Here is a 12,592-nt window from a genome sequence, read left to right as displayed (position 1 = left end):
AAAAGGGGGTGGGGGAGAGCGACAAAGCAGGAGGGGAACAAAACAAAACAAAACAAAAAAACCTGTGGTGCGGCCAGAGCAGCAAAGGTGGAGGGGACACCTGCAGTGCGGCTGGAGCAGCAAAGAAAACAAAACAAAAAAACTTGTGGTGCAGCTGGAGCGGCAAAGCAGGAGGGGAAAAAAACCAACCAAACAAAAAAAACCTGCGGTGTGGCCGGAGCAGCTGCGGGGAGAGACCTGCAGCACGGGCCGGTGCGGCAAAGCAGGGAAAGAAAACAAAACAAAATAGCGGCAAGGCAGGAAGGGGGAAAAACAAAACAAAAGAAAAACCTGTGGCGCGGCCGGAGCAGCAAAGTGGGGTTAGGGGGTAACCTGCAGCGCGGCCGGAGTGGCAAAGCAGGGAAAGAAAACAAAACAAAACAAAAAAACTGGGGCGCGGCCGGAGCGGCAAAGCAGGGGGGAAAAACAACAAAAAACCCTGCCAGGCAGCTGGAGCCAGGGTGCAGAGTGCAGGGATCGCCCCACTGCTGCAGCCACCACTGGGCACACACCACTCTGCCCTCTGAAACTACCCTTAGCATAAGGTGCACCCATTAGGTTAGGTTTAGCCTTTAGTTTAGATAAATTGTAATTTCATTTTGCATAGCTGTGGTTAAGTTAGGTTTAGAAAATTGTTTGCATTGTACTCTGTAAGTTAGGCTTAGAAAATTGTTGCATTGTGTTTTGTTACTTGCTAATTTGTGTAGTCTTGGTTAAGTTAGATCATAGATAAGATTTTGCTGTGTTCGGTATAATTGTGATTAAGTCTGTCTTCCCACTGTCAGCCCCCTGCCCCGGGCTTCTCCAGCCACTTACACTCTGTTTGTTCTCTATGTCTCCCTGAGTTTAAATCTCCCTCCACCTCATGCTCTCTCTCTTTTAATTCCTTCCCTATTGCTGAAGTCTAGCATAAAACCCCATTGGTTACTTTTTCTCTCTGATACACCTCACATTCTACATTTACACCACTGTGACACATTTTTACCTAGAACTGTTTGCTACTTAACATATTTTATCCATAACTGTTAGTTGGTTATATGCTGCTGTGACACACCCTGTACACAGAAAATTGTTAGCTACCTGTTACATCATATATTTCTGTGTTAATTGGTTACCCACTGTATTATATCCTACTGTATTGTACTCCACTATTGAAACCCCCTATACTGTTCACCAAAAGAAACCCCTCCCCAACTGTCTACCTTAACAAACCCCATACCCCTCACTATTGAATTTTCCCTGTTTTTGCATTTTCTTAATAAAGTTTATTTTGCACCCCACCAGTGCAGTAATTGTCCCCCAAGATCCCCTACCTGCTGGCAAGGACACTGACGTGCAGCAGAGTGTGCAGCCAGTCTAGTGGGGAGGAAGGGGAGGGAGCGGGGGAGAGAGAGAGCAGGGGGGTGGCCAGGGCTTCAGCGGGCCGCTTGTCCCGCGGTCCCGACCACTGTGCCGCCTGCCGGGAGGGCTCCGCGCCGCTCCAGTCGGTGGAGAGGGAAAAACAGGGGCTGCCCTGCCCAGTTTGCTGCAGGGCACTCCCCTCCTCTGCTCTGCCGCCCCCTACAGGGCGGCTGGCGCGGCTAACCAAAAACAAAAAAAAAGAGAGAGAGCCGTGCTGCCCTAGGATTGGGCAGAATGCCGCCCCATAAAATATGCCGCCCCAAGCACCAGCTTGCTCAGCTGGTGTCTGGAGCCGGCCCTGATCACATGGACCCTGTTTCCCTCCTGCAGGTGGGGGTGGTGTAGAGGCTGCTGCAGCCAGTGGGATTCAGGGGCCTCCATGAAATAGCTCCACAGTCTGTCTGCAGCCTGGAGGACTCAAGGATTGTTCTCCCCCATCTCCTCCCCCACAGTCCCTGCAGTGCATCTGCCCAGTGCCTGGGCCAGACACTAGAGCTGGGGGGAGGATTTACCCCATGGGTGAGGTTCAAAATCACTCAGCTGGCTGGGCTGGGGCTGGGCTGGGAGCTGAGCTCTTCTGAACATCGAACCCAGTTGTGGGTGCTGAGCTCTTTGCAAAGTCTGCCCCAAGGGTGTATCTAAATGGCCCCAACTGGTAGCTGCGGGCTAGTCACTGAGTCATTACCCAGGGGGCTGGGTGGGCTTGTACAGCCCCTGCTGCTGCGGCTTCACTGCTACCAGCACCCGAGCAAGCTGGAGTGTGTCTTCAGGTTCGTGCTGCCCTCACTCCTCCATTGCAGTGTGGCCACTCCCTGAGTCAGCGGAGCCAGAGGCGGGTCAGTGTAAAGCAGTGGTCCCCAATGTGGTGCCCATGGGCACCATGGCACCCGCCAGGGCATTTATATGCACACGCCTGGTGCCCAGCAGGGGAGAGAAGCCACAGCCCCGTGCCTGACGAGGACAGAGAACCCAGGCTGCGGGCATGGCATTCTCTGTCCCCGGCAGGCGCGGGGCCCGCCTAGTGCCCAGCAGGGGAGAGAAGCTGCGGCCCTGCGCCTGCCGGGGACAGAGAACTCCAGGGCTGCAGGCTGCTGGCGCCGGTGTTCTCGGTCCCTGGCTGGCACAGGGCCTGCCTAGTGTCCAGCAAGGGAGAGAAGCCGGGTCCCCCGTGCCTGTCGGGGACAAAGAACTCCAGGGCTGCAGGCTGCGGGCGCCAGTGTTTCTCTGTCCTCGCGGCTTCTCTCGGCACTGCCCAGAGCTGCCGCCAAAAAAATGAAAAAACACCCCGACTCTTCCGTCCCAAGAATGGACTGAGTGCCGCCCCATCGCATGTGCTGCCCCAGGCACATGCTTGTTCCACTGGTGCCTGGAGCCAGCCCTGTAGGTGTGTATTCTTCCGTTGCACTGATACTGCTGTTTTCTTTAAAAGCAGCAAAGAATCCTGTGGCACCTTATAGACTAACAGACGTTTTGCAGCATGAGCTTTCGTGGGTGAATACCCACTTCGTCAGATGCAAGTCACGGCTACCCCTCTGATGCTGTTTTCTTGTGCTTTGCGATTTATTATTTTTTTAACATTTTGCCCCAAAATGAGTGGTTCAAATAAAAGACAACGTATGCATTATTTCAACACAGAGTGGAAAGAATCCTATTGTTTTATTGAAAAGAAAGGGAAATGTGTTTGCTTATTGTGCGGGGGTACTATTGAAGTGCTGAAAAAATATAATGTCGAACACCATTTCCAAACTAATCACGGTTCTTTTGACATTAGCCATCCACTTAAATCTGAGTTGAGAAAGGTTTGATTTGAGTTGATTAATTTTCTTCTATCTGTCCAGCAATCTGTTTTCACTAGACAAGTGGTAAAGTCTAAAAGTGCTACTATTGCTTCCTTTAAAATTGCTCATCTGCTCACAAAGAAGAAAAAAACCCTTTCAATTGTTGAAGGAAGCATTTTTGACTGGTGCTGATTGGCTGTTTCAAGGATTTCCTAACAAGGGCAAGATTTTGTCAGCAATACAAGACTTGGAGTTATCAGACAACACAGTTACAAGGAGGATACATGCAATTTCAAGCAACATGCAAACTCAGCTAAAGGATGACTTGGAAACATGTGACTGGTTTTCACTGCAATTTGATGAGTCGACAGATACATTGGATACAGGGCAATTGGCAGTTATGGTGAGGATGGTATTTAGTGACTTCACCATAAAAGAAGAGTTACTGAAAGTATTGCCTATGAAAGGGTGAACAAAGGATGAGGACATCTATAATTTATTCAAATCATATGCAACATCAATTAGTATTGCCACTACACAAGCTATCTGCGATCACCACTGATGGGGCACCAGCAATGATGGGCAGTGCCAGTGGATTCATTGCACTCTGTAAGAAGAATGAATCCTTTCCGAACTTTGTCTTATTGCATTATCCACCAAGAAGCTTTGTGCGTCAAAGTTCTTTCTTTTCAACTCATCCTGAATGTCGTTATTAAAATAATTAACTATTTGAGCGAAACCTTTGCAACACCGACTTTTTAAGGCCCTGTTGGAAGACGTTGATGATAAATGTCAAAGTTAGACTCAGGACTCACAGTTTGTCAGACCACTCTGTTTTATTAGCACAGCGCTCTGCTAATAACACCCAAATAATGTGAGCACCATGCAAAACACAAACTATCTTATTTATACAGATAAAAAGGGCGAGAACTTAACAAGATAACACAGGAAACAGAATCTGATAAGTTTACCTGGGCTAGGCATGCATATCTTATTTCCTTACTAACTATTACCCATCTTCTGTTAATGTTTTGCCATTAGCACCATTGTTTATGCCTAATGCTTCTTTTCCTGGCACCTGTATTTCAACATTTCTTATTTCTGCTTAAAGGTACATACAACATTTCTTTAATTTATTCTTATTTTTACAATATAATTTATTCCACTTTCACAATCCCTTCTTTTGGTCAAGCTTACGCCATGACCAACAATTACGAGGTTCCACAAATCAATCATTCTTTATTTCTTCATCAGTGATATTTAAAATCATCATATTAGCACTCTGGTTTGGGGCAGCTATCTGTGTGGCATGTCTTACACCGTTTTGGATGCAACAGGAGATTAACTGAAGACGTACAAAAATCATTAGAATTCCAAACAGGATAGTCAGGGCTCCCTGGAACAACCAGTTTCCTATGCCAAAGAAATTGAACAGGATACTTAGCCACTTCCATAAAGAACTCGGCTCTTCATGGGGAAGATATGTGATTTGTTCTAAGTGGCTAGCGCGATCTATTACCTAATTGGTATCGTCAGGTATAAACACACAACATTGTTTTCCAATGAGAGCACAGGTCCCTCCTTTGGCCGCCAGCACTATGTCCAATGCCTGATGGTTTTGGAGGGCCACCTGTCGGATCGCCCCTGTTTCTTTGGCCAGGGCTCTTAAACTTTCTCCAGTTTTATTTGCCATTATTTTAACTACTGCTTGTAATCTCAGGAGCCTTTTTGCATGGTGTATTACTCCCCCAAGTGGGATAAAGGAACTGCCAATAGTCTCTTCCCAGGTGTCATTGCTGTTCCCATATTGTGTTAAACGGACAAGGTCCTCCAGTAAGGTCTGGAGAATTGAGTGGGATAGCCAGGACAAGAACACCAATTTGAGAGTGGGCTGGGATGTGGCTACAGACCCAGCATTTAGAAATAATAAGGGTCTGAGCTATCCACACTTGCTGCTGGATAAAAGAATTGTCCTTGTGGACTCCCCAGACCTTAAGACACCAGCAGCCGAGGAACAGGCGCCACCAGAGACACATGTTGGAGGCAGGGCCCTTCTGGTTCTGACAACCTCAACTGAGGGAACCGCAGTCACGGTTTTACATCCACCAGGTAGCAGGCGCTAGGCTCACTACTGCTGCTTCTTGGCCCTTGCTTTAGGTCGTCGTCTGCTTCTGGCAACCCTTATGAGAGCGTAGATTGCAAGGTATTGCAGGCTGTTCCTCTACATCTTCTTCTGGAGTCAAAATTGACTCTGCGTGGTCCTGAGGTGATGATTGGTTCACTGGGGTGGTGCATTCTTACACTGAGAAGCATGTATCCACTCTGCGATGCCAGACAGTTTAACAGCCATCTGGCTAGTAAGCAGTGCCTGATGATTCTTTGATGCTTTTCAGCTCTCTTTGCTTCTTTCCTTGACACTGGCTATAACAATGGCCTTCACACCTTATCTTTTCCTGATGCATACATTCTTCATTCACACAAACAGATTGACAATACAAACAGTAATATTTTATATCGAGCAAAAAGGCATTGCAAATTAAACCTTGCTAAGTTTTACAATTAATAACCAAGGCAATTTACATTGAGACCCAGGCCTTCAATGTTTCTTTAATTTACTTAACATAGACACAATAGAGAATCCTGTCTCTTACTAACTAAATCTTAAAACAAAGAGTTAGAGAGGGCCCAATTTGTAATGCATATGGGAAAACAGAATCTTATAGTCCCAGAGGGTCATTTCTTTCTTCTATTCAAAAAGGGTGGCTAGCAGGATGAAATCAAATTATACATTAATTCTTATGGGACATTATAAAATCTTGCTCCTACATATCCCCCTTTTGACACTAAGATTATTAATCACCAGTGTCACTTCTTATTTAGTCTGGAAAATACTGGGAGGTGATTTGGGCCTGTGACTCTAGCTTTGCATACATTTGTTTTATCCACCAGCATGTTTTAAACATTTCAATTAAACACATACAATTTAAAACCAAAAACAATTAGGGGTAGTAACATTAGTATGCCAGTAGTTGTGGGAGACCATCCAGAAAATATGTTATACCAATGGTAAGCGGTTATGTCTTTCTGTAGTGGCAATTCTTAACATGTCCCCATTTGCGTGTATAATATGAATGGTCCCTTTTCCCATATTGTTTTTTTTTCTAGGAACTATGTTACCTTTTTACCTTTTAACAGATGATTGGTAACTGTTTGGCATTCAATGCTAGATTGATAGAGAACTCAGCTAAATCAGTGCTCACAGTAAGCTGAGACTTTCTTTTTTTGTTGTTATTGTTGTGGCAAATAGTAAATGTGATTAGACTGGTCTACAATTTTTGAGACGTCGTCTGCTTCAGAGATAAAATGTGCTATTTATTATGTATTTTGATGTGCTGAATTCAAATATGACAATTAAAACAACTGATTGGCTACTGTTTCTAAGATATTTAAGTTTTTACATTTTATGTCTATGTATATTGTGTAGATAGTCGAGTTTTAATCATAAATTGTAAACCTAGGTCTTTTCATGTGTTTATGGTTGCTTTACATGATAATATTTCACCTGTCCTGTTCAGGGCCTCCCGGGGGGGGGCAAGAGGGGCAATTTGCCCCAGGCCCCAGGCCCCACAGGGGCCCCCATGAGAGTTTTTCGGGGCCGCTGGAGCAGGGTCCTTCATTCGCTCTGGGGGGGCCCGGAAAACTCTTGCGGGGCCGGGCCCAGGAGCTTCTTCAGCTCCCAGTCTTTGCCGGTGGGGGGTCCTTGCACTCCGGGGAGGAAGGACCCCCCGCTGGCGAATTACCGCCGAAGCGGTACCCGCCACCGAAGTTCAGGTCGGTCTTCGGCGGTAATTTGGCGGCGGGGGACCCTTCCGTTCAGGGACCCGCCGCTGAAGTGCCCCGAAGACCCGCGGTGGGGGCCCCTGCTGCCGAATTACCACTGAAGACCGGGCTGAACTTCGGCGGCGGGTCCCGCTTTGGCGATAATTTGGCGGCGGGGAGGCCCCCACTGTGGGTCTTCGGGGCACTTCGGCGGTGGGTCCCGGAACGGAAGGTCCCCCCGCCGCTGAAGACCCCAGGCCCCCGGAATCCTCTGGGCGGCCCTGGTCCTGTTTATGTAACACTTTAAAAATCAGCAAAAGGGTTATCTAACTAAAATTTATTATGAAACAAAAGGCAAAAAAGTGTACATAGTTGAGTCCTATTCAGTGTCTAGTCAGCGCTTCTTGGCTTGTCTCTTGTATTCATTAAATGGAGCATCTCTTGTCACTGTCCAGCAATAGTCTGCAAGCATTGATGGGCTCCATTTGCCCTGATAGCGTTTCTCCATTGTTGCAATGTCCTGGTGAAATCGCTCGCCGTGCTCGTCGCTCACTGCTCCGCAGTTCGGTGGAAAAAAATCTAGATGAGAGTGCAAAAAATGTATCTTTAGTGACATGTTGCAACCAAGGCTTTTGTATGCCTTGAGGAGGTTTTCCACCAACAACCTGTAGTTGTCTGCCTTGTTGTTTCCGAGAAAATTTATTGCCACTAACTGGAAGGCTTTCCATGCCGTCTTTTCCTTGCCACGCAGTGCATGGTCAAATGCATCATCTCGAAGAAGTTCACGAATCTGAGGACCAACAAAGACACCTTCCTTTATCTTAGCTTCACTTAACCTTGGACATTTTCCACGGAGGTACTTGAAAGCTGCTTGTGTTTTGTCAATGGCCTTGACAAAGTTCTTCATCAGACCCAGCTTGATGTGTAAGGGTGGTAACAAAATCTTCCTTGATTCACCAAGTGGTGGATGCTGAACACTTTTCCTACCAGGCTCCAATGACGGTCGGAGTGGCCAATCTTTCTTGATGTAGTGGGAATCTCTTGCACGACTATCCCATTCGCAGAGAAAACAGCAGTACTTTGTGTATCCAGTCTGCAGACCAAGCAAGAGAGCAACAACCTTCAAATCGCCACAAAGCTGCCACTGATGTTGGTCATAGTTTATGCACCTCAAAAGTTGTTTCATGTTGTCATAGGTTTCCTTCATATGGACTGCATGACCAACTGGAATTGATGGCAAAACATTGCCATTATGCAGTAAAACAGCTTTAAGACTCGTCTTCGATGAATCAATGAACAGTCTCCACTCATCTGGATCGTGAATGATGTTGAGGGCTGCCATCACACCATCGATGTTGTTGCAGGCTACAAGATCACCTTCCATGAAGAAGAATGGGACAAGATCCTTTTGACAGTCACGGAACATGGAAACCCTAACATCACCTGCCAGGAGATTCCACTGCTGTAGTCTGGAGCCCAACAGCTCTGCCTTACTCTTGGGTAGTTCCAAATCCCTGACGAGGTCATTCAGTTCACCTTATGTTATGAGGTGTGGTTCAGAGGAGGAGGATGGGAGAAAATGTGGGTCCTGTGACATTGATGGTTCAGGACCAGAAGTTTCATCCATTTCCTCTTTCCCGTCTGACTCAAGTGAGAATGATTCTGGTGCATCAGGAACCGGCAGTCCTTCTCCGTGGGGTACTGGGCGTATAGCTGATGGAATGTTTGGATAATGCACAGTCCACTTTTTCTTCTTTGACACACCTTTCCCAACTGGAGGCACCATGCAGAAGTAACAATTGCTGGTATGATCTGTTGGCTCTCTCCAAATCATTGGCACTGCAAAAGGCATAGATTTCCTTTTCCTGTTCAACCACTGGCGAAGATTTGTTGCACAAGTGTTGCAGCATATGTGTGGGGCCCACCTCTTGTCCTGATCTCCAATTTTGCAGCCAAAATAAAGGTGATAGGCTTTCTTAACCATAGTGATTATACTGCGCTTTTGTGATGCAAAAGTCACTTCACCACAAACATAGCAGAAGTTATCTGCACTGTTCACACAAGTACGAGGCATCTCTGCTCACTTTGGCTAAACAGAAATGTGTCCCTTTGCAAAATCAAACACTGACAAATAAGAGAGCACGACACTGTATGATTTCTAGAGCTGATATAGGGCAATTTGTTCAGCAGAGTGATATAAGCTTTATTATGATTGCATCATCCATGACTTCTAGGAATAACATGATGCAATTCATATCATGTATGACGCAATACCAGCTTCAGATTGCATCATTCATTGTTTTGCCTAAAAAGCAAGTACTGTCCAAACCCAGTCATAGATTTATTCATAGATCCAGTCAAAGATGTATTTTAGTCATTTCTGGTTTAAATTGAGATCCCTTCCCTTTATAACTCACTTCTCCGCTATTCCCAAGTCAAGGGTCGTATATACTGACCCAATACCATAACTTGAAAACTAGAGCCAATCAACAATTTTAAGCATCATTTTCGTTCTCAGTGACCCAGAATTAGTAAAGTTTGACTACATTTATTTCAGAAGCATTTTGCCTGTAGAGCAGTGTTTGGTAAACACAGTACTTACATTACATGTACATTTGTCTACTGGTGGGTTGCTAACACTTTTATCCTTTTAAAACACGTTTCCCGAAGAATTAACACATACACATAGCCCATTATAGAGTACTTTGGTCTCATTATTCATTTTATCCCACATACAGGATTCTAGTGAAATGTCTTTACTACAGGGCTTTGGAGCAACAGGCATGGATAAGCATACCCACTTTTGAGGAGTCCACTTGGTACAACCTCTAGTGTCCAATAGTTTCCCTTCCTCCCCAGCCCACTGGCTTGAGGTCCAGGGTAGCCAGAAGGATCCCATGTACAATATGGAGAGTGGGCTAACTTTCCATATCTTTGCTTCCAGATCCTGTTGGTGTGCGATTTTAACAACAATTTCTTCACTTAACAAATTTTGTCTCACCGTACTGGAGACATACTGCATCCATTTATATTGATAGGTATTAAACAATGATCTTTTCTTTTGCTTTAACAGATGCATTAAAACCTTAATATTTTCTGATATTACCCAAAACATCTTATGTTCTAAACAGCTGCATTTCAGTACATTCCATAGCTATTGCAGGATGTTTTTTCTTTCGTTTGTTCTGTAGCTGGTATTAGCTTTTTATGATTTTCTGAAAGACAAAAATAACATTTTCTACCCCTTTTGGGGTGGCATTGATTATTGCTTAAAGATTCCGTTCTTTTACAAATACCCTTGCTGATTGCAGGCAAAACAGAGGAATTACCCCCATATTTTCCTGTGTTTTTTGTTTTATAGGCCAGGCTTCTACTTTTTAAGGGTTATGGGGAAATTATCCCACTGTTTAGTCATTATATCCATGTGGTGGTGTACCTCAGTTTTTCTTCTTGTATAGCAGACCAAGTTTGTAATGTTTTTCCTGCTGTGTTAAGCTTTAAGTTTATTCACAGGTAATAGCTGAGAAGCATTATTACCATATTACCTTAAAGGATTTTTCCAAAAATCATACACACTATATGTTGTTACAGGGGTACTTACTAACATTGAATTTATTTCAGTGTTTAAGATTAACAATAACATTAGCGTTAAATCTATTAAAGGTATCTTGTTGTACCATGTCTTTTATTTAGGCAATTTGTTTGCTGACCAGGTATGTTCTTTATTTGCAGCTTCTTTTGTGCTGGCAGTTCTCACCTTTCTTTATCAGTTAGGTAATTTACATCAACACAGGCTTGGCTTTTGGATTCAAAGCCATCAGCAGAGCTCAAAGACTCTGTCTTAACACACAGGGATCTGAAAAAGAAAACACAGCCTATTGCAGCTGTTTTTGGAGCCCTAATAGGATTTTAATTCAGCAGCACGTTTCATTTGCATTTTTTTTACCCATTTCTACAATATACACTGCACGTGTCCTAGGGAAAATGCACATTCCTTCTATACTATAACTTTTAAAACATTAGCCATATAAATTTTTACATAAGGTGTGTAGCAGGGTGGACCCTGCTCCGGCTCTGAGGGCTTTGACAAAGCAGCCTGGCAGGGCTTGAGAGCTGTGGCTGGAGGCTGGGCTGATGGGGAAAGTGGCTGCAGCTGGGGCCACGCCCCAAACTGAAGCCCTGGGGATTATAAAAGGCAGGAAAGCCAGAGCCCAGGCAGAGTCTCTCTCTGCATCAGAGAGAGAGGGGCCTGGCTGCTTAGAGACTGAGGCTAGATACCTGAGGGAAGCAGGGCTGGGGGACAGGCTGAGGAGCTAGGGAAGCTCTAGCCAGGAAAGCCCCAGGCTGCGGCCTAGCAGTGGGCCAGTAGGTATTGGGGGTTGCAGAGGGCAACCCAGGGGTAGGACAAAGCAGCAGGTCCAAACCCCCTTTGCCTGTGATGAGTGGGCTGATACTGCAGTCTGCCCCAGGGTGTGGGGCTAGACCATGACTGTCAGTAGCCACTACTGAGGCAAGGTGGGGATAGTAGGGTGGGGTTCCCCTGGGAGGGGGAGACCCAATTATAGATAGGGGGCACCAGGTCCAGGGAGGGACGCCGGGGCCAGAGAACAGGTGGGTCACCAGCCTGCTGAGGGCGCTCCAGGGCTGGACCGAGGGACATTCCGGGACCAACCAGCAGGAGGCGCGGCAGGGGTGAGTACCACCCGTTTACAGGTGTAACGGTTTCTTTTGTTCTTACAGAGTTTTCATGTACCCTTATCAAAGTGACAGTCTGATTACACAGAGCCATTTTAAGGCTCAGTGTTTTTAACATTGCTTCTTTTTGTTTTGTGCACCTCACCTCTGCTGTTGCTTCAGAGGGTCACTGTTAATTTCTTATTCTTTCACTACAGCTATCTGCTATTGTTACAAAAAAACCAACCAAACAAAAAGACTCCAGAATCTCTCCCTATTCTCCTGATTTCGACTGCCCTATTGCAGCCATGACTTGGTCTTTATTTAAAAACATTTTAAATTTTGTAAAGAATCAAGTTACCCCTTAAGGGTTAAATGCTAAATCCCAAAGCCAAACAACACTAATTACCCGTGTCTTGCAAAAAGGTCTGCCAGTTTTGCAGCTTTGAATTAAAGAGTCAAATGAATTTTTAGTGGCATTAAAAACAAAAACAAAACCAATTTATCTTACACCTACAAAACAGGAGTTTTACAAACCAGATGTGCTGGTTTAGATTCTTAGAACTTTACATATTTTCAAAGACAAATAGATACATACACATTTTTTTCCTTAACATTCCTTTACATTGCTTTGTTTTTACATAGCTATATATATATTTGGATTATTTACAGGCATTCTTCTGGAAAAGGGCCCATTTTTCCTTCAGAATGGCTGTAAAGAAACCAAGAATTCTTTTCTTTAGCATGAGCCTTTTTAACATTTTCACAAAGTTTAACTGCTTAATTCTCTCCAGCCTCTGTAGAGTTAACTTTTCACTCTCTTCCCTTAAATCACTTGTTTCTCTCCCAAAATGACACCTTTATCAACTCAGATTTCACCA

The 12,592-nt window shown here is 45.1% G+C and overlaps 1 protein-coding gene across 1 annotated transcript in view; it reads left to right on the top strand.

Moving 5' to 3' along the window:
• Window positions 1-12,592, top strand: part of LOC123345981 (E3 ubiquitin-protein ligase TRIM39-like) — a 45,557-nt gene that overhangs the window by 15,712 nt on the left and 17,253 nt on the right. The gene's annotated exons all lie outside the window — the stretch shown is intronic.

The sequence above is a fragment of the Mauremys mutica genome, chromosome 12, assembly GCF_020497125.1.
Source record: "Mauremys mutica isolate MM-2020 ecotype Southern chromosome 12, ASM2049712v1, whole genome shotgun sequence".
Classification (NCBI taxonomy): Eukaryota; Metazoa; Chordata; order Testudines; family Geoemydidae; genus Mauremys; species Mauremys mutica.
Note: the sequence above shows the minus strand (reverse complement) of the source record. Positions and strands in the feature narration are given on the sequence as shown.